This window comes from Dromaius novaehollandiae, chromosome W, assembly GCF_036370855.1.
Source record: "Dromaius novaehollandiae isolate bDroNov1 chromosome W, bDroNov1.hap1, whole genome shotgun sequence".
Lineage (NCBI taxonomy): Eukaryota > Metazoa > Chordata > Aves > Casuariiformes > Dromaiidae > Dromaius > Dromaius novaehollandiae.
In genome coordinates this window covers 33,187,735-33,210,863 of record NC_088130.1, presented here as the reverse complement: position 1 = coordinate 33,210,863, position 23,129 = coordinate 33,187,735, and positions in this window count along the sequence as shown.

The window sequence follows — 23,129 nt, the reverse complement described above, 5'->3', positions numbered from 1 at the left end:
TGTAAGGCTTGCAAGGGAAGTGCTGCAAGCTATCTGCATATTTGCAAAGCAGCACAAGTAGAGTCTAGCCTAACTGGGGAGGGAGGGCAGGAGGAAGCAAGGAGGGAAGGAAAAAAGAAAGAAAAAAAAGAAGAATCAAGTAGAAGGGCAGCCCCATACAGGGCTCAATCACCTGCCTCCTGAGGCCACTTTCTGGTACAGGATGGAGGTCAGTCATCAGAAAATGAGATATTGCTGTGGACAATGAATACCCAACTTTAACAGCTGGAATACCTCTAAGGGAGTCAAAGGAAAGGAGGTAAAGTGGAAAAAGAGGTACTGGGCTGGTAGACTGAAGATATGTTTTGTTTTTTGCTTTTTACTTTTGATTCCTATGTTTTAATTAGAACCTGGATCATAAAATACGCTTTTTTGTATTGTATTCCTATGTATTATTGCCAGGATGCTGATTCTAGGGAATAGATACATAAGGAAAGAGTCAATCAGGTCAGGTTCCTCTACCTTCATCTGGGCTGGATCTGTACCCTGAGATGTATTTACAGAACTTCGCAGGAGGAAGCTTCAATCTACAAAGGCCAGCTTGGGCACTACTGTTACCGAACAGGATATCCAAGTAAGGCATTTTCTTTGAGAGATATAAGCCACTATCATGTAGCATCTCCAGTAACCCTAAGGAACGTGTAGCAGAAAAAAAGCTCACTTCACCATGAAAAGCTGTAATCATCCCAACAGAGGAAAACAGTTTGACCTTCCATTTACCTTGGTCCTTAATAAAAGTTAAGAAAAAACCTAAAAATTTGAACAGCAGCAAATTTAGGATGTAATTCTCACTAACAGAGGCAAGGAGGGCACTCACTTTTAATAGTGTAATACAATTGTCATGGTTGGATACTGAACTGATGAAGAACACTGCTCCATAGCTGTGTGTCTAGGCACATATGTCCCTTAAATTTTTAAAATGATTTTTCATGGAAGTGGGTGAAAGTTATAACCAGATCTGCAATTTTCACTATCAAAGATAAAACTATGAAAGAATCCAATCCTATGCTAAGACACATAAAATAGCTATCTGAAGCTTTTTCTAGTATTTCCTACTGACATTGTAAAGTAGCCAGATACAGTTTATCACAGAAACAAAACCCTGCCTTGCAAGGGCTCACACAACAGAAAATTGTACTGTAAGTGTGTGTACATATGTATATATACAGACACACATTTGGTTTTTTTTACTGCAGTTCTCTGCTTTCTTTTCTCTTTCCCGCTATGGAGACCGTGATTAGCACTGTTGAGAGAATGCTTGTTGCTATGCAAGCTTTCATTTCCAATCGCGTTCACAGGCCTACCCTTTTACAGAGCAGCTGAGACTGGTTGCTACAGTTCATGAACCAGGTCCTTGCTGTTGATATTCTCAAATAGTAAAGTCAAACCTGAAAAGTCTGTCCATCCATCCTTCCTTCCTTCTTCCATGCAATCTCTGTATCACATAGGAAACAGATTACTGTCTGCTGCCACTTTATAGGCTTGGAATTTGCCTTTCAGCTGCAGATCATTATGTAGCCAAACCCTTTAATTCCATTAACATTATTACTGTATTAACCTTTCTTCTGCTTAATGTGTCCACCTTTTCAGATGATGATCCAACAATTATTCTCTGTTTTTTATTTTAATCTCACATTTTTCTGCTCCACCTAACTTGCTTTATTTTTTTCAAAATGGTCATTTTAATTCCAGGTCACCTGCCAACCATGCAAAGAAATAAAAAATTACCTAAGATTTAAACCCCTGTGAAATCATCCTTTTTCATACCACAGTACTTAAGATATACAGTATATCTTAGGTAGTGGGGAATATGTCAACACAAACCAAGTTATCCTATGATGGGTTAATATTCTATTCAGTGAACTTTTTTTTTTGTTTTAAACTTTACAGCCGAGGCTCTGCAAACCAGGTAAATCTAGACATACAGATACTCATGTCCATGGACAGTCTCTTTACAAGCCTATAGGTCCAGGCACGCAAATCTCCTGATTGAATGATTATGTTACACAGACAAATCCAACACTTAGATGTATTATTTTCATTCAAATCTGACTGTAGTATAGGAACATTTTCCTCTCAGTTGTGAAGGGATTTGTGTGTCCCTTATATTGAATTCAAAGGGAGTTATGCTCCATGTTATCAAGTCAAAACAAGGAAAAACAGTGAAAAGCAAATGGTTTATAAAACAATGCTCTATTTTTTTCTCCGAGTCTCTGAATTCCTGAGTTACATGTTATTTGTGAATTGAGGTCAGTTTGGCTAATAGCTTGGTCTGGAATTTTTTATGAGACTAGTATCGCCATGATGGTGATAATTCACCTTTAATTCAGAACATTTACACAAGGTGTTTGAATTCGCTCATGTGATGAAGGGAAATTTAAACCTACATCTTACAGTATATCGCATAAGTGTCCTCAGACCTGTGCTGTTAGCTACTCTGAAAGGAGCACGCTCTAAATTAATCATTGACAATACCACCTGTACATAAAATACTGAAGTACAAATAGGAACAGAGGATCAAAAAAAAATTCCCTACTCTACTAATAGGACACTCATGAAAGAGTTGGTATGCCTGAATTCTATTATCAGGTCCATTGAACATTTATTTATAAAAAATAACATACGAACAGTAAGATGCAGCTACTGAAATAGAGCCTAATTTATCCCACAGTTTGTAGTAAAGGAATTTTTTATGGGACATTTGAATCAGTCTCCTCAGGGTAAATTTTTGACATCTAAGGCGACTGTCATTACCACTGAGGTACTGGTAGTGACATGAATCTCACCATTTACACCTCTCCCCTTTCATTTCACTCAACCTGAAACAAACATTTTGGGCTTTACAGTTTAATTAGAAAAAGGAAATAACCACATTTTGGGTCAATCCAGGCCATCAAAACAATTTGTTGTGGTTTGTCAATAAAATAGCAACTACTTGTGTTGCCCTACTCTTATCCCTTTTAAACTACCAAAATTGACATTTAATTGACAAATGAAGCATTTCACGAATACTTTTGGGATAAATGTCAGCCTTCGATTTAACTATGTAAATTAAAAAAAAAAAACCTATAGATAAACTCCTAGTGCAATGTTACAATTTGGGGATTTTGGCAGTGGGGGAGGGAAAAGGGGTCACTTTTCATTAATAAGGCAGTGGCAAGATGCCTGCATGAACAATTAGAGACTTCAAGGAGTAAAATAAAAATAATTTAAAATTCTTTATTAAGATTAAATTCAATGTCAAAGATTAAGATGATTTCTAGGGTACTTCAAATGAAAGGATTTTTGGTGAGTAATCAATCCAGTTTGAAATGAAAGCAGGAATTATGAAGGAAATAAAAACATTAAATAGATTTAGAGAAAAAAACTTCCAGTGCAACTTAAAATGAGTTTGAGATCAAGTTGGCAGAAATTAATTCAATTTAATTTGCTTCAGAGAGAGCATATTTTCTGGAAGAAATGAAAGAAACATTTCTTGCTTGATCAACATATAATATTTATTATGGTAGCTTTTTTATCTAGTCTTGCTATAAAAGATCACATTTTTGATCAATATTGGATGTGCTCTTAAAAATAATTAATTAGATCTAATCACTTTGTTTTCATAAACTATAGATTTTAATATGTGTCTGATAAGATAAAAAATATCATCTACAGATCACATTTTTATCATGTCCCAAAGTACTATACAATAATTTCTTGGATATATAAGATAGTTCATATCTGAAAATTCACACAGAAAGATAATTATATTTTGGTGTGTAAAATCCTGAATGTTAACTGCTTCACTTCTTTCTCAGCTGTGTTTATCTTAAATATTTTCACACAAAACTGTTAACCAAACAACTGGTGACTATTCCCCACTCTGTAATGTGTAGTCTGAGAGCACACTACATTTAAAAGACTAATGATACTGATTATTTTAGAATGGGATAGACATAGGAAAGCAGTGTTATTTAGCTAGAGGAAGCGAAAGGTAGATATAGGTACTACAAATATTAAATAAGTAAATAACCCAGCTCTCTGAAAGCAACTTGTATCCATTTGTCACCACAAGCAGCTCTCAGGTAAAGAACCGCACTTGTGCTTGTATGATGCTTCTACTTCAGAAACCTCTTCCCACATTAATCTTGTATTCTCTCTCTCTTTTTTTTCCCCCTTAACTTTGTTAAACAATTGTCATGAACTCTTATCTTTTCCTGAGTTCTAGTGATCCAGTATTTTTAATACTATCTTTATTATTCTTGCTGATTTCATAGGATTTCATTGGATACACTCATGATCCAACAACCTGCCTAGCTCAATAGATAGATAAAGAAGAAAAAAATAGGCATTCCTGGTTTTGACAACACTATTAAAACGTGCTACAACTGAATTCTTACACCCACCCTCTTCCTTTTTAACTAGGATTTTTTTGTATTTTATTTTTGGATGTGGAATAGGTGAAAGGGTGCAAATTTTGTAGCATCTGTATGCTCCATTCATTGCACATGCCCAGAGGCTCCTCATACGCCTTCATCAGTAAACACATTTTGTGTCATCTTTGCAGATTTCTGTTTCCCGTCAGCTTCATTTCCTCCACACAAAAGACTCTATATTTAATCATTTTATTATATTCCTTGCTTATATCAGGACAAAAGATTTCTCCTGCTTTTCCATGTCACAAGCCTTTTAAGACCAATCCTAGGTACTCCAGTGTTTTGGACAAAACACATTTTTTAGCTCACTCTCAACATTAACATAGTTATCTTTGCCATTCAACAAGAAGCCATAGGACAGTTAAAGCTATTCCTGCAGTTCCATTATCCTGTGCCACTGCTAAATTAGTCCACAGCATTTTTAGTGTTTTCATTATTACTGTTTTACTTCTTGTGTCTGAGCTAACCTACAGATAACAAAAATTCAGCAGCTCCCATGGTCCCTGCTTTTTTTTTTTTTTTTAACCTTGTGCGCTTCTGTCTTCCCCTATAATAATGTTGTCAGAGTTTTGCCTACCACTTCTAAGTGTTTTCTTGGAGGCTCAGAATTTTCAGAATGCCCATTCAATCCTTACTGCAAATCACTCAGTGACAGACCAAGAAAAAGGAAGTCCACTTAAATTCCCATAAGCTCCTCCAGCCTTACCATCTTACCAATCCACCATAGACACAGCATCTGACAGGAACATATAAAGATAATTAAGTGATAGTTTGAATACTAAAACTTCATTAATCATAATATTCCTATGCAATTAGGAATAATTTCTTTTAAACGTAATTACAATTAATGCATTTAAAGTAGCCACAATTTGCAAATGAATACCGGTAAGTCTTGCTTTTATTTCTGTAAGTACATTTGTGTTCACAAATGGAAAAATTGAGAATGTAAGAGCTTGACTTGTTCAGCCTAGCAAAGCCAATCTGATGCCCATCTATAAGGCGGGATTACAGGACTGAAAGGGACCTCAAAAGGGACCTCATTTAATTCGTTCTTCAGCCCAATGGCAGAACCAGTGTTTTCTTTGTCATTCTTGGACAAAAATTTCTCTTAATGACTGACAGGGATGAACTTTTCTAGCCAGTCCCTTGTAGTGTTTCATGACCTTTGTTATTAGTAAAGAAACATTTTGAACTCAGATTGTCCTTGCTGCAACCATTACTTCTTGACTACACAACATGGATATGAAGGCCAAACATCTCCATGCATTCCCACCATACCCTCACATGAACAGCAACTGCAAGTACTGTCCAACTACTCATAACCATGGACATCAATGGCTGAAGCTATGACTGTTCCAGTATTAATTCCAAAACAGCTTCATTTTGATCAAGTTCATAAAGGTCCAACAAAACGTGTCCAAGTATTACAAACTGACACAGAGCTGATGAAAACAACTATAGACCCTTTGTATTGAACTCAGTCTCTACAATCATCCAAATTAAGTGCACAAATTTGATTATCCCTAAAGCTACGCTATGGATCTTGGTATGGATCTAAACCTGGAGCTAACTACCATTGTCTTATTTTGTGCTCTCCTCCACAGAGAAGAGCTCCTTTTCTTCATCTCAGTTTAATCCTTTACAAGGCCTTTTGAGGAGCCTGTGCTGTTTGGGTGAAAACAACTAAATGGTTAATATATATATTCTTTTATTTTAACCCATTTCACTGTTTTCAGTCTCATTCTCTCTTCCTTTTCTTTCACTCCCTTCATGAATTTCCCTCTCTTTCCAGCATAAAAAGAAACAGGCAAGACTCTAATATATTCCTTCTTCCCTCTTCTCATATTGCCATATCCTATTGTCATAGAATAGTCAGCAGTATGTTTCTCTCCTCTTTCCTAATAAAGGCCCCAAAGTTCATACTGGAATTAGGCTTTTAAACTTAAAAATGGATCCTGCTGTGTCCAAACACCTATGTCAGAAATCATGAGCTGTCCAAATGTAACCAGGACATAGATCCCATTTTTAACTGGGAAAGAGAGAAGCACTATAGTTTGTGACCTTCCATCACTCCATCCCAAACACACCGACTCTGAAGAAGATATCTGCTGTTGGGAGGCATCATTAGAGTGGAGAGAAGAGACAGAGCAGAGACAAGGATTTGAACTGTAACCTACTTCTAGACAAAAAGAAATGATTTGTTCTGAAGGTGCATCAACTGATGTTTCTGGATACTGCAGTTCTGTTAAATGTGAAATTTCTGGGATCTTCAATGGGAGCTTTAAGAATGCTGGAGTTGTAGGATATGCATATTAATCTGGGTATAAGTAATGGTTCTCGAAATATCCTAATATTCTTATAAACAGCAGAAAAAGAGGTATTTTTTAAACTAGAAAAAGTTAGAGCTTGTCTTGTCTACACAGTTTCTACGAAGAATATATGTTACCATATTTTTTAAATTAGGTTGCTGGATTTCCCATTAGATTATTAGAAATGACTATTTTTAGTATTCATTTAATTAATGAATTGTGTGATTCACAGACAGATCAAAGTTGTGTTTGGACACCGTAGTTATGGGTAAGAGCTTCATTGTGCTTAGACAGTGTCCAGACACATCAGAAAATTTGTTTAAATGAATTATACAGCTGTACCTTAAAAAAAAAGAAGAAAAGCCCAGCTGTTTTGTTATATTCCCTGATATATTTGATTTTACAGACCCACAGTAATGCTCCTTAGCTGTTCAAAAAAAATAATTCACCTGTCTTACATTCGAGAAAGAAAACAAATCTATAGTTCTCCATATTAACTTCCACTAGGGACACAATACTGAGGGAATACAGATCCTAATATATTTTATTTGTATTTTACATGTATATTTCCACTTTTCCATAGCAGATTAACTGCTCCATACAGAAGAGTTATTTGTCAAAGATATACAGGGCCCTATTGTTATTCTAAATACTCATAAAATCTTTCTTTTACAAAAGCTGAAGTTAATTCTAAAATAAACAATCATACAAATAAACAAATAGAACACACATGGTGTCTAGAGATCTCATACTGCTTCTCCCATATTGTCCAAGAAAGTGTAGTAGTAAACTCACTGAGCAGGAAAATCACCTTACTTTAGTTTCCATTTTTGGAATCCCTGCACAGACTCCTTTTACCTCTTCTTCAAATGAATGGTCCGGGCCCAGATCAAGGAGGCAATAAAATACTTCCAAATTTAAAACAGAGTTGAGATTTAAACCTAAACTCCCTTGTTTGTCTATAGAATACACACTCTTTAAAGTTTTAGATGTTGCATTGGGTACCAAATGAATTTTCTGACAGTTTACAAGTGCATCAACTAATTGGTTTACAGTTAACAATAATTTTTAAATTGGCCTGCTGAAGGTTTTAGAAAAAGCTTTCTAATGCTCTTAATAACAAATGTCTCTTCCTGGCACTTTGTAGCTTACATATAATTCAATCTCAGTAAAATTATAGCCTGTCAAAGAAATAAAAAAAGAATTTTCACTGAAAATATCACAGAAGAAAAATCCTCTTTCTAAATTTGTCTACTCAAATTCAATTTTCCTTGGGGCACTTGTTGGAGGAAAAAAACATTTATTTGAAATTCTCATGTCTTACCGAAACAAAAAGAAGAAAGGTGTTTTATTTCAAAATGGTGATAGGAAAGGAAACTTTTCTTTACGGCTTATTGAAATGGTTTAAAAGAAAGAATGGAAGGAGAGATGATACACTGTGACATCTCCATAAATTAGCTGATATTCTATCATGAACACACACACACAAGCTTTTGAAGGATGATTTCAGACCTCATGTCTATGGCACAGCGGAGCAGTAATCCCGATTTATACCCCAAATTTATAAAGGCACTGTTGCTACAGCTTTCATCACCAATGTCTCTGTGGGAAGCCTGGGAAAGTTGGGCTCTTCTTCGTTCTGTATCCTTCTAGTCCAGAAATCTGACAGGAGGCAGCTGGTACAGGGCCCTGCAAATTAGTCATATTGCTGAGACCCCGCATCCAGGACTTCAGAGGCCAGTATGGAAAAAAGGTGCAAGAAGGAACAGATGTACACTAATTTAGGATAAAAAAAAAAAATTATTCCAGGTGTACTTTTTAAATTGATTTTGGAAAGAGTTAACTGAATAAGGGTGTGACGTTCAAAGGAAGGTGGCGGAAAAAAAATTCTGGGAAGAAAAGAAGGTAACAAGCATATGGGAGAGAAACCACAATAGAGCTGGATCAAAGAAGCAAACAGTGGTGTAGAAAATGAAAATAATGACCAATAGACAGGAGGGAAATCAGGAGAAAAACAGGTTGTAATAGTTCTCTACAACTCAGTGTCTCAAGTAATTCCCACTAGAATTTGTGGATTGAAAAGAAGGGAAATTATAATTTGCAATCACTTCCTGGACAAAACCCTTTGCTGATTGCTCTGTGGAAGAAACAGAGTCTAGAAATATTCAAAAGTTTCCCCCTCAACTTCCGTGTCAAGGGAGAAAGGAAGAGTGCTGGGGGGGGGGGCAAAAATGTTTAGTGGGGACACAAGGAGCTACCAGCCACAGCTGGAGCATCATCTCGGATTCAGTCTTTTGGGAAAGATGCTGAATGGGAATTATTCAGTTAGTCAAATTCTTAACCTTATTCTACACAGCATTTTGAGATGCGTTTTCTTTCTGATAGGCAATTTTGAGCATCTCATATGCAGCCTGCTTTCCAAAGAGCTGATTCCTGAAAACATACTCACCGGTCTAATTCTGTACTCACATGAAGACCACATTTGAACATAAATTGCGTATCTTTGACATTCATAGCATCATGAAGTTAGTTAGTTAGGACAAGCTAATTCATGAAGCTAATGTTTTCTTTCCTTGCTCTGCTCTGGTTTGTGGATTACTGTTTCCACAATCAACATAACACGAGTGTGGATGTGGAAACAGATTGCAGGCTAACATCTTAGCTTTGGCTATAAGAATAATCATCTTGTCATCAAGATCCAGGAATATGTGAAGAGATGGGTTTTTTTCTCCTTCTATTCCCTCTGCCTGCAGGAGGTGCGTGTGCGTTCATCTATGTGTGTTTGGATAACACTCTTACAACACAAATATGTATCCATTTATTCTTGAGGTGATACCCTTTTTCTGAGTATCATGCTTTCTTTCTATTTTTCTTCCACCTCAGCACAAGCAGACTGAAGGTCATAATTTAACCCAATACCTCCAGTGTCCCTCTCAGCAAAAAATTCCAATAATTCTTAGTGAGACAAAAACATGCCTTTAAAACTCATTATTCAATTCTATGTCTCATCTTATCTTGCAGAAAATTCTTGTTGCAGTAAAACTCCATCCTTCTTTTAGGAATGAATTTTATACAAAGAATACAGTTTGACAGACAGCATAATTCCACCTGTTCCTAGCCACAAAGAATGTTATCTTTTTGAAAAAACTGAGCCATTTCCAACTCTGCCAACAATATCCAGACAGTCTAGTCCACCCAGATAGTCTACTCCTTACTTTTGGCACCAGTTAGTTTGTTAAAAACACAGTAGTAATTTCAGCTACTATCTAACATTTGATTATGAGAACAATGAATAAGAAGTGTAATGAACATTCATAAGCACTAAAGCTGAAACTTAGATGCAAATTAGCATCTTATGTAAAAGGATAAAAACACACATCAAGTTAAAAGCAATTTTCTAGATTCCAAAGAGATCAAGAGAACTATAAGAAACACTGCTTATTAATTTGCTGCAGAGGGATACAGTGTGCTGAATTGCCTTTAAATAAAAGAAAAAGCATGACATAAGTAGTAGTTTTCATGGCATTTAAATGGCTACATCAAAGCAGGGCAAAACAACTTATAAAAATGTTGCAACATGAGTAGATACTTCTGAATAAGGGAACAGAAAGTATAATTTTATAGATCAATTGCATACTGATATTATAATTATTGTGCTTGAACACTCGTTCCTTTCAAAAGCCACAATAGGTTTCCTCTGTTAATAAAGTAGGCTGCGAATTTGTGGCATTTATATCAAGGCTGCAATGAAATCCAGTACTCCCTCCTTCCTTTGCCCCAAAGCATGCCACTGAAAAATGCCATCTCTGTTGGAAGAGAGTATATACATACACCTAATCATTACAGCAAGAGTCTGCCTGAAGGAGAGCTAAAGGCAATATTGGAGATGACACATTTAACTAATAACAAAGACAGTAATTCTTCAGACTGCCTTAAAAAGGACAACGCCACTTGTAAAGCCTGATACAGACTGCATGAGAGAAGCCTAAAGTTAGTGTCTATTTGGTACTGAAGAACCTCACGTGTTTCAGAAGCGTCACTGCCCGGAAGGGTGATGAGCACTCTTGCTGCTCACTTACCACCTCACCTTTGAGAAAAGATAAAGGGGGCTGGGGGGGTTGGTCCTTAAGGATCATTATCCTTTCAAACCTATTTTTTCTTTACAGGTAAATATTTGCCAGTACTCCCTTAAGCAAAGATAATTGTATGCGAAGGGACTATTTTAATAAATAGTGACACTAAAGTTTTACTCATTCAGTTCATTTAATGCACAATGCTCCCTAGAGTTACAGGACTGAGGTAAGTATCACTAAAATCAGATATACCAATACAAATCACTACTTCTTTCAGTTTCACCTAAGGCAGCCTTGGATGGACCCAGTGTGGTAACACTACTTTTATTTCCTGAAAAAGGTCTTAATAATTATTCTTACTGTGATCAAGGGGACAATGCCAGTTGTATGACACTACTCAGCACGTTTACACGTATTTTAGTTTGGATCTTTTTGACAGAGAAGGCAGTAGTTAGGTCAGGGAGCTACATTTTCCTTCCATACTCTACATGTGACTCAGCACACTCAAGCTCTACAAAGTTTTACCAATCTACAGTCAAGAGCTTAGACATTCAGAATTAGGACGTCAAATCCTCTATGCTCAATACAGTACTATCCTGTGCAGAACAGGGGAGAGATGGGGCACAGATGGTTTTATTTTTGAGACTGGAAGTTGGAGTTTAAGTGAAATTATAGATACAGTTTAATAAAGATTTCTTTCACATCTACTTTCTAAGAAAAGGAGTAATATTTAACCTGAAATTCACCTTGAAGTTGGTTTTTAAGTTCTTCTCCATTACTAACTGATGGGTCTATATACAATCAGCAGCTGATAAGAAACTGACTGCTTTCTTTCAAGATTAGTGCACTTTATGTTATCTTGAAGTGCAAAGCTAATTACTGAAAGGAGAATGCTGCATCCCCTGTACTCTCTAGCAAAGCATTACTTGGCAAAGGCTGTATTTAGTATCTGTCTTGTCACAGTTCATTTAATCCAGGAAATGTGGACAGAGAAACATGCAATACACTTCAAAGTTTAATTTCTGAAGAATCTCAGCTGCTGTATTCATATAATGAAATCATTTCTGACAGGAAATAGGGATGACTTTTATCTGAAGTCTTGCTTATTTCTCATTTTTACACTGGAATATTGAAATGGCAATTGCTATTATACCTTGCCTACACCTGTGAAAATGCTTCATTCTTCAAAATGTGAAAAATCTGAAGTACCACTGATGTTAGCACCCCTAAAACAGCGCAGTAAGTCAAACTTGCGCAGACTTTCCTATATGCAGAGATCTCCCAAGTCTGTAGTTCAGTCTAAGTAACAACTGCTTTTGGCTTCTCGCTGGAAAGTAGGTCACTGTAGAACAAACAAACCAGTTTTGTACAGATTCTACACAAGCAGAATTATTTTAGGAAAGTAAGCTCTTCAGTTACAAGCTTCTTTGGACAGGTGTTATGTTTCTACAACATCAAAGCCTTAGGGAGCTACCTACATATAACTATTTATAGCAATAATAAGACTTATAATATGATAGACGGCAGCAGCAGTGACTAGACATGAGATGGAATGGAAAAGTCAGTACAGAGGGAAGTATATCAAACTAAAGTCACTTTCTGTAAAAATACAGAGGATGAGAAGGATCTGGAATCCCTTGATAAACGCTGAATTATCATGCAGAGTAATTAACAATAGAAACACTAGATTGAAAAGAGGCATTAGAATAATTTCATCCAATTTATATTTAACACCACATAAGGGATTAGTGAGGCTAACTCAGAATAATGTATGCCATTCTGCTCACCTTATTATAGAAGAACACACCGTTCAGAGTAACCAAAATGACAGTAATATTAAGCAATTCAAAGTGGTTGCAGAAAACTTACCAGCTTTATAAAAAGGAAGGCAGAGCTCCTCAACCAGAAGACAAACATTTTCAAGTGAACACAAAGCACCGGTGCTATACAGGTATTTTTAAAGGAAAAATGTAACTGCAAGGGGCAGGAAAGTAAGGAATAGGCCAGTCACCATTGAAATTTCGGTTGACTTTTTATGACAGGAAGTGGAACAGGCATTCAGGGACAGAGAAGGCAGCAATTGCTCCAGTTAGAAACAGTCCCTCACTTTGGAATTGCATCTGTAATTGAACAACATCCGAAAATGGTTATGAGATTACAGTTAAATTTTAAGAAAAAGTAGTAGCATGACAGGATGACATAATACTTCATACCTGCATATTGTATTGGGTTATGTTTTTCTGAAGAATACACGTTCCACAGACTATGCTTCTGCATTGCTTTTGTTTCAGGCTAAGTTACTTCACTACTGCTGTGCTGCTGTATTGTTTTGAAACATGTATTCTGCATACATGACTACATGGTGCAAATATCCTATCATTAGTCTCTGTATGCACATTGCTCTCAACATTTCTTCCCATCCTAGAATAATCAATTTCTGGAACTTCGAGTTAAAATCTTCCATCATTGCTACTTTTTCATTCCATCATCATTCTGACTATGGTCAAAGTAAAACCTTCAAGTTGCCATAGATAAACGCAGAGAATCTATGATATTTAACATTCACAAAAATTTTATGGATAGATACCTGAAGTTAACATGACAAGCTAATTAATTCCCTTTCTGTATTCAAAAGGAATGCTAAGAACATAAAATGAAGTTAATTTGAAAATGTGCAGTTCTTTCTTTCATATTAAGCAAGAGATTCACTTCATTTGCTTCTTATAGGAGGTACTGAAAGTTAACATAAACTTCTATTCCTGTGAATGCACATGCTTCTTTTGTCCACAAAAAAAAGGTAGTAATAACGTCCAGTATGTATACTTCCACTGTTTTATAAGTTTTCAGAAAACACTAAGAGAAGCAGTAGAATAACCTGAAGACCCCTTGACAGGAAGAGACAAGTGAATGCTTACATTACTTTGGATCATCCCAGATAAAAAGTAGCTTTTAGGCCTTTTTATAGTCCACAGTTCTGAAGGAAGAGGGAAAGCTGTTAGGGATGGCAACTTTTCAGATCCTTTATCAAAAACATTTAAAGTTACACAAAAATTGTAGCAGTTTCCTAAGGACTAGACTGACTGGTAAGACCTTAGGACCAGAGAAATGTAAGATTGCTTCGCTAGAGGAGAAAATATCAGAAGTACCATCCAGCAATATGATTGAGGGGCATTTAGTGAGGTGTAGTTTCATTAAAGACAGTTTCAGCATGGACTCAGAAAAGAAAAAGCCTGCGTAATAAATCTCTCAGAATCTTTTGAAGAGCTAATACAAAGAGTTGGCAGGGGAAAAGCTGAGGACATAATTTACCACCACTTCAAGAAAGCTTTCAGTGCAGTACAACACACAAAAGACTAATCTACAAGGTTAGCAGATCTGATATCAAGAAGCAAAGCTGTCTGAGTGCAAAACTGATTCAGGATGGAAACCAAATGGTCCTAAAGAGTAAAAACACTTGAGAGGAGATAGGTGTGGGTTACAAGTGGGCTGCTACAAAGACAAGGACTGAATTTTATACAGTTTTTCTCCGCTGACCCAGAAAAAAGGAACATGTAGCAAGGTAACAGAAAGTGCACATGACAGGAAACTGCAAGGAAGGATGAAAGAACTCTAAAGATTAAAATAGAGCAAAGATCTAGCCAAAAGCAACAGATAATGCCTAACAATTCTATCTGAGCAGCAATGCAAATTCAGCAGTGTCAAACATATGTATACACATGAGTGTATAAATGCATACAAATACACACAAATTTGTCTTGCATGTGTTACATTCCCTTAGCACGTGCTCTTTCCGTCATTAGGTTATTTGAAGCGACAGTTTTCAGAATCCACCTTTTCGTGTGGCTAAGTCCGTTCGCGAAGATGGCAAGGAATATCTCCTCGTTCCTCCCTGCCACGACATTGTGCATTCCACAGAATTGCCATTGGCTTTTGAGTTCTGTATCAAACAAAGACCTTCTCTGCTCTGTCGACATCAGTGATCTCCGTTCTTTCCGAGATTCTAGGTAATAGAGTAGATTTTACCACTGGGCAAGCAAAGTCATTCCCCTGAATTCATTCAGGCCTCCTAACTGCCTCAGATCTCTGTGGGAACCTGGGTCAAATCATTTCTGAGGCAGAAGTCCTAGGGACACTATTTCAATTATGGAGGATAACTCTGGCACCAGAAAATATTTCCTCACGTTCAAAATGTTGTCACCTGAGACATCACAGCCATAAACATCCCCCACTGTCCCTTATCTAAAGAATCATGGTACAATTTGGTCTTTCTTTTCCTGATAAAAACATAAGCCCAGAATAGGGTCATTCCCTAATTGGCCAAGGAACAAGCATCACACATCCTTGTTTGCAAGGAAGCAAGAACTGTGCATGAAATATAAAAGTATTCTTGATTAGGCATTATCTTGCCATTAAACCTCAAATGGTTATCCTTTACATACTCGAATTCAAGCTGTATCACAGGAAAGTTCGTGCTACGCCAGCATGGACTACTGAGTTGCTTTGCCATCTTTCAAGAAAAGCACCACTCAGAGATGCAGTTGCAACTCATATGTATGTGTGTGCATATGTATTTCCCCCTTCTGAAACAAATATGAGATTTGCTAGATTTGCTTCCTGCATTATTACATTTTTCCCCTCAAGCACATACTGTAGTTGGTAAACACTTTGGAAAACTCCCTCTGCACCTCAAAAACAAGATCTGCTGCACTTTCAAAAACGACTACATTTTTCTAACTACACTAAGTACTCTGATTTTCTTTTGTGGCTTTACCATATTTCAACAACACAGCCTGGATCTGTCATGCAGTTATCCAGCCTCTCTTATCTTTTTTTCCTGAAAACTGGTTGCCTTTGCTTTTCTTTCTCATCTCATAAATAACCTCATATGCTGGCCACAGGAGGTAAAGCTATTAGCCTAAATCAGTCCTCGCTGATTAATCTGTTAAGTCTTCCTCAGTAAGTTATATGAACAAACAAAACTTCTAAATCAGTGAGTTAATGCATTAGATTATTAAGTTAAGATACTTACATTCAGACACACGAGGTTGTGTCTGACGCCAGTTGCCATCACCAGGCTTGATTCGGACCCGGACTCTGACCCGTGGGCCAACTGCCAGGTCTGGTCCCAGCCCATAGCTGCAGCAGTGCCTGATGCCCGGGGATGCAGCTGCCCCGGCAGCCCTGCTCCCTTGCGCGGTGGTGGCAAGGACCCTGGCTGCCAGGCCCTGTCCCTGCAGATACCAGCTCCTAGCTGCCACATGGCACCCTGACACAAATGCAATCATTAGCACAACAAATATGTTCATTGCTTATGTGCGGACACTTAATTTCCTTATAAGCCTTTTAAAAAGTGCTCACCAACATTACTTACTAAATCCTCCTACATATTAATTCATTCATCCTCTTCATAGGGAAGGATATGACATGCCTATTTTTACAGATGCGAGACAGAGAAACCAGACAAAATCAGTCTAGATCCACAAAGATCTAAGTGCTTATATTTCAAAGCCACGTCCTCAAAACTCAGGTACCACTACTCTATCCCTTTGAAAGTGCAAAACTTTCTCACTCTATTTTTACCCACTAACATTCATCTAAATGCTTACATCTGGCCAGTTTAATCCTTGACTGAGCTGGGAAGTTCTGTGCCTAAACCCTAACAGAAAAATAGTTTGTGTCATTTTGCCAGGTTCTCTCACCTGTAAGGCCAGTCTTATCATCCCAGACTCCCCAAAATACATCTGGAAGATCTGGACAGCTCAAGTCTGCATGTCTCTTAGGCAGCCAGGGTGGTGATGATGTCATATATTCATAACATTAATAACATTATTCATCCAGGACTGAAGGAGACCACGGTATAAATTCCAGCTATCCCTACAGAAACCTGAATGAATGTCTCCCAACTCCCAGGGTAATGCCCTACTTACCAAGTTAGTACGTATTTTTTAGTGGGTCTTTCTCAAATCTCTCCTCTTTCAGCTAATCCCCATGTTTGAATAAAAACTAAGCAATCTTTGGGCCTTGAAGAGTAAAAGAATTTGAGAATAATGGAATGAACAAATTCTCTTTTGGGAATTCACGCTAAGTGATTTGTCTATAGTCACCCTGTAGTTTTTTGAAAGTAAAACAAGATCTTCTGAATATCAGAGCAGAGGAAGATTCTTTCTCTGGACTTCATTGCTAGCTGCAAGTAGAAGCAATCATCTCATATATATGAAACTGTTCATGGGTGCTCTCATTCATGGTAGCCTTCATCTTTCATTTGCTTAAATGCCTTTTCTCATCTGCTATGAAAGAGATGAAGCTAATCTTTCTTCTTCCATTCCATTTTATTTCATGGCAAGTAATTCTTCAGTCTTCCAGATCACCTCCAAAAAGCAATTCCCATGGTAGCAAATGACACTTATGAAATCAAGGTCATTTGTCTGTGTGTGGTTTATTTGGAGATGTTCCCTCTAAGATAATGCACTGTCTTTAATGATTTTCATAAATAAAATGGATTTCTTCCTTATTAGGCCCTTAATTCCAGATATTGTACACTTCCTACACTTCATGGTAAACAATTTCCATAAAGAGATCTTATACGTATTTTGCCTCACTGAGCCCCTTTCTTCACACCATTGGTTTTATGGATAGTGACAAAAACTTTTGAATTGCTAGAGCACTGCGAAACAGCTCTTTTTTTTAAATAAAGAACATGAATAATTCCTCTTCCTCCCCACCCCCAATTTTGTTCTGTCTTCACCTTGTGATTTGATGTTGACCCTACTGCAGTGTTTCAGCTCCCTTGAAACACAAGCTGGGAAAATTAAAGCCTTAGAGATGTGCTTGACAGAAGTAAATTGCTTGCAAATTGAAATACAGAAGCTACTTTGTTACCCAGGACATTATGGTGTCCTCATTTGTTAGTGAAAAAATAATAAAGACAAGGTATTTTTGGCTAAGATAGAATGTTTGTGTTATTACCTAGCATTGCTTTTTGGCTGGCATTAAGTATCAGATTATATTGTATACATACTGTCATATACATTGTGTATATAGTGTATATATTATATTGTAGATATATAAAATTAAAGTAATAGGCTGAGATAAAACTGGTGAAAGTGATTTGTACAGCCACTAAGAGATTACTGTGTTAACCTACATTGTTAGAGACTGCTCAAAAATGAATACATAAATTCAGAAAAGGCACGCTGAAGCTCTCCTCAGAGCTCAGTCTTCTGGACCCCATAGCACCTCATGTTACATACATACAGAGGTAAAGTGTTTCAGTTTTAGCAATAATAACAAAATAATTACACTTCTTGATTTCTTCATACATAAGCTGTTGGTTTACTACATTCTTTATAGTATTATTGACTGGAGACTAACCTAGCAAAGTTAGTAAGTATTAACTGGTCCTCAGTTAATCCCCATATAATCCGACTGTCAACTGACTCAGGATTCCCAGTTTCCGTCAGTGAGATACACCACAGGAAAGAGGCTACTGCAGACACAGTAGCCTCCTATATGGATGTGTTCATCAGGGCACTTAGTAGTTTTTAAGCTGAAAAATGTTCTAGTTCTTTAAACAAAACTGAGGATCTATGAGCTGTATATAAATCCCTACTTAGTTCTGAAAGAATGAACTAGATTTATTTATCTCTATTAATTTTTAAATTCATTTTTATATGTATCTATCTCTAGATAAATTAGGCAGAGTGACTAATCTGACACATCAATATAACAGTATTTCAAATTTACTTAATCCAAACCTGACAGAAAAGAAATCCTTCAAAACTGGTCACTTTTCAAGCTATCTGCAACTTACTCAAACTTTTTGCTAGACTGAAAGAAATGCTTATGGAACAATAAAATCAAATGTAAAAACATGAAAGCTTGGTGTCAAACCACCTACCAGCCCAAGCATTCTCCTATTCAATTACTATGTGACCAAAGAATTTTTACACCTCCTCTAATTTAAGATTCTACATCCGCTTTGATTGTCATCTTTATTTCTATACTTGAAATATTATTAATTAATGATAAAGGGAAAAGTCTTGTTAGAGACCTTGCCTTGCCATCATATTGCTCAAAGCAGCAGGCTCCCCACCCTCCCCAGCCCCCAGTCTTTGGTATTTCAGGTTTTCAATGGGAATCGCCCACTAGCACTGACCAAGTTACCACGAATATTTTACTTTTTTGACAAAGAAATGCATATCTACCCATTGTCATCATTATTTTATGTGCACACATATAAAATGCTCACTCATCAAAATTTTTCTTCCTCTTGTAATAAACATTTTATAGAGCTTAGCAATACTTTCTATTGCTTTGCAGTAATGCAGGGGTCAAAATCTATTTTAAATGCCATTTCCTCTACATGATCCGTGTTGCTAAATCAAAATACTTAACTCACTAAGCCCTCTTCACACAGTTCAAAATAGCTAAAATATGGACATACAAGGTGTTTATAAGTAGACTTTCTTCTGTGGATGCATTGGACGTGAAGTCTTCAAAAGGTACCTAGCACAGTTAGCTCTAATGGCACTCTCAGTGGAATTTTTGACCAGCTCATGACTGAATAACGACTTCCAAGTTAATATGGCTTCATGTCATTTCATAATTGCATCATTACAGTATATTTTGTCTCTACATGCAAGAAGGAAACGTGCATTAACAAAATAAAGCAGCTCAGTTGTACTTTGCAGGGGGTATTATAGACTTCTAATGTCAATGTGCTGAATTCCCATTGCCCTGCCAGTTTCGTCCACTGATCGGCCATGTGATTATTTTTTACACTAGTACACAAAGGCCACCTTTATAGGCTTATGCCATTTCAGTCAATCTCCCCTCACGTATCAACAGAGTTACCTTCAAAAGCACAGAAAAAGCTATAAAGTATGATACAAAACATAGCACATTACAATAACGCATCCCTGTATGAAAATGGTTGATTTATAGTACGTTTTCAGGTAAGGCCACAATATGTTTGCTGTCTTTGGAAAGCCCAGACGTTCCTGCTAACAATCCTGAAAATTTAGCTGATGTCTGGATTTGGTTCAATTGCACAATGAAAAGCATATATCAAAGAAATACAGAGCCATAACAGTTCTAGATACTTGATAGTCCTTTCCCTCACTTCTTGTTGCCATACCAAGGAAAGCGTCACTGTTTAATAGATTCTACCGTAGCACAGTTAACTTTTATTTAAGATCTAGGAAAGTACTGTGGTACCAACTCAGATATAAAAAGCAAGTGAAGCATGGTAAATTAAAAGTCTTTCTAAAGACAACCACTTACAAGAATAAAAGGTATACAGGGAAGTAAGATAAATATTATAAAAGGTATATTGGCTTTTCTAGCTGATTTAAAAAATGCACTTTCCAGCCTAGACTACAGACTCATTTTGAGGAATAATGTTAAAATTTGATAGCTGACTTAGACAGCTAATCTAGTTTGTATTGTATGATAACTTTAGACTTCAAAACCTATGGATGAGACGAACTACCTAATAACCTGTAAGAGAAAAAACCTGAAGGATACGCTATTGTAGAGCCCCCAAATCACTTGCTTGAAACTTAGCACAAACTTTGAAAATGTTCTTATTTCTACAGTCTACTCAGCACATCTGTAAATCAAAACTTCAAGTTAAAGTTCACCACAGACATTCTTCATGTGCTTGAAGAGGCAAAGGTTTGTGCGTATACAGCTGCACGTCTTCATCTTTCTAATGGCTCTCAGCTCAGTAAGATAGAGTCTTACAGCAAGATCACCATGTAGACAATACATGGAAATCAGGTTTGTTTATTTTTACATTTATTATTTGGGATTATTAACTGCAAAAGTGAAATAGTTCTGGCCCTTCTATGACTTTGAAATTCTCTATAATCCACTGGAAGACTTTTATGCTTTGACTTCAATTCTGCTTCCTCCTTTTAGCTGCTCTGACTTCATTTGTACATAAAAGCAAAATTCCTGTTTCTTGGATAACTCCATCTTTAATCATTCCTTCTTTTTTTCTTTAAATCATGAAATGAAATCTCTTCTTCCAAATTACAGCAATAGTTTGTTTTGTATGGAATGGAAATCGCAAACACACAAAAGCTTTGATCCAGAATGAATGTGTTGTTTGGATTTCAATTCAGATAAACTGTTAATATCTCAACAAAGCACAAATACGGAAATTAATTATTTCTGAGTTTGGCTGAAATTGAATGGATCCCAGAAAATATTTGAATTTAGATCAAACTATGTTTTCCTCTGACAATACTATTCCATCAAAAAAGTTTCAGTCAGCTCTATATTCTGCCTATGCAAATAGATGTATTATATGAATATTATAATCCCATCATTCACATTACAGGTTCTGAAAGTTTACTACAAAATACCTTAACAGCATGGGTATTGGTTAGAGCTTAAAAATAAATAATGCTAAATATTAGGCACTAATACTCAGTATATTCCATTTACATTTACATTTACTGCCCATGTCCAGCAATCATTGTGTTTTATTTAAATTATACCCAAATACATGAATTGAAAAGAATCACACTGTGGAAATCTCAAATAATATACGCTATATTTAACAGAAATTCCTTGAGTTCAGATCTGTCTTTAAGCTCTTAGACCAAACTTCTTCTCAATTCAATTTTTTATGTGGGCCACTTTGGTCAAGTTGTAACTTGACTGAAATTCTGGTGATACAGAGTGGAGCTATTTGTGATCTGAATCCCCCAACAAAACACAGAAGGTCAAAACAAATGATAATTGTCTCATGCTGTTCCATAAATCTAGGGAAAAAAAATCCTAAAAACTATTTTCTGACTTAAAGACATAGTCAGAACACTATTCCATTTGAGGAGTTAGTCTAGGGTTTGGGTGAAACAGTCTCAGAGGACATTTAGCTTTTAAAATGAAAGCTGAAATTGGCCTTAAGCCTATTAGTTTAAAGAGATCAGAAAAACCAGCCTGTCTGCAAACACTTAAAATCCTGTCTCAGAAGTGACCAGCAACAGCTGTTAAGAGGAGAGCATGCCTAAGAAAAAAGTGAGTTTGATTGTTTGGGATGATTGACAGCTCAGTCATATCATATGCTTTTAGCATATGTGACCCAGATAGTCCAGCCCCACACGTAAAAACCTAGATTTATAAAGAGTGTTCTTTTATGCTTTTGCAAACAGATCCTGCAGCTCTTTTCTCCGTCTCTCATATCACTGAATGAGAAACAGAAGCTTACAAAAGCAATTTTTTTCATACCTAGCTGCTTTACATTCCTCAAGAGTAGCAAAATATTTGCAACACAGAATTGCCTCATCTGGGCTTTGCAAAAGTAGGCCTTATTAGTTTTAACTTTCAAAAGTGACCTCCACTTAACAGCTGTTCCCCATGGACAGCGTAATACCATTGGTCCTGCAGCAATACGGAGAAACATAGCACTTCCTCATTACCTGCTTTTCACTGCTCTCTGTAGTCAGAGAATTTGCAATATCTCTGTCCAGTTCTTAAGGTTTTGTGTCTCAGAGGTTCTTCTGGGGGTTTTCTTGCTGCTCTTTTAAAAACACAAGGAAGTGATTTACAGTTATTTTTATTCAACTGCCAGTGACTGTATTCTAAAAAGAAACATTTTAAAAGCGCTCGATTTTGCAGGGCATTCATTATATAAGCATCAGATAACACAGCTGTAGAGAAACTAAGCTTGTCTCCCCTTCAACTGTGGAGCCCCACAAGAATGCCAGATGACCTATTTACAATATTAATTGATGTATTTTCATGAATAGATGTTAATGGTAATTATAATGCTGCTTCCAAAATAAAGATATTTTTTAAAAGCTATTTCATGCCAAATTAATTGGGATTTAATCAGATATTATAAACAAACCATTTGACGTACTATATATTAGTTACAATATTCTGTAAAAGAGTATTTGGTGCCTTAGCAAACATTAAAAAAGCACATTTAGTAAAGGATAAACTTCATTAAAATATTGATAGATGTAGCATTTAATGTCAAGGGAAGATAACTTTCAGACCAATGTCCACTATGAGCAGATGAGCTTGGGACTGGGTGCAAAACCAGCCATGACTAATAGAAATTCCTCTCTTCTGTCAAGGAACTAACAAATATTCCTGCCGCAGTCTCTCTCTTCACACTCTCATGGTAAGAAGAAGGTAATGAAAAACGAGTCTTCAGAGAAGTCTCTATACTGCTCTATGGTAAACAAAGAATTTCCTCTATATGGTGTGTACAGGACAGATTTTCCAGGGAAAATAATCTAAATTTCTAGTGTCTATATTCCCTGGTTTCCACA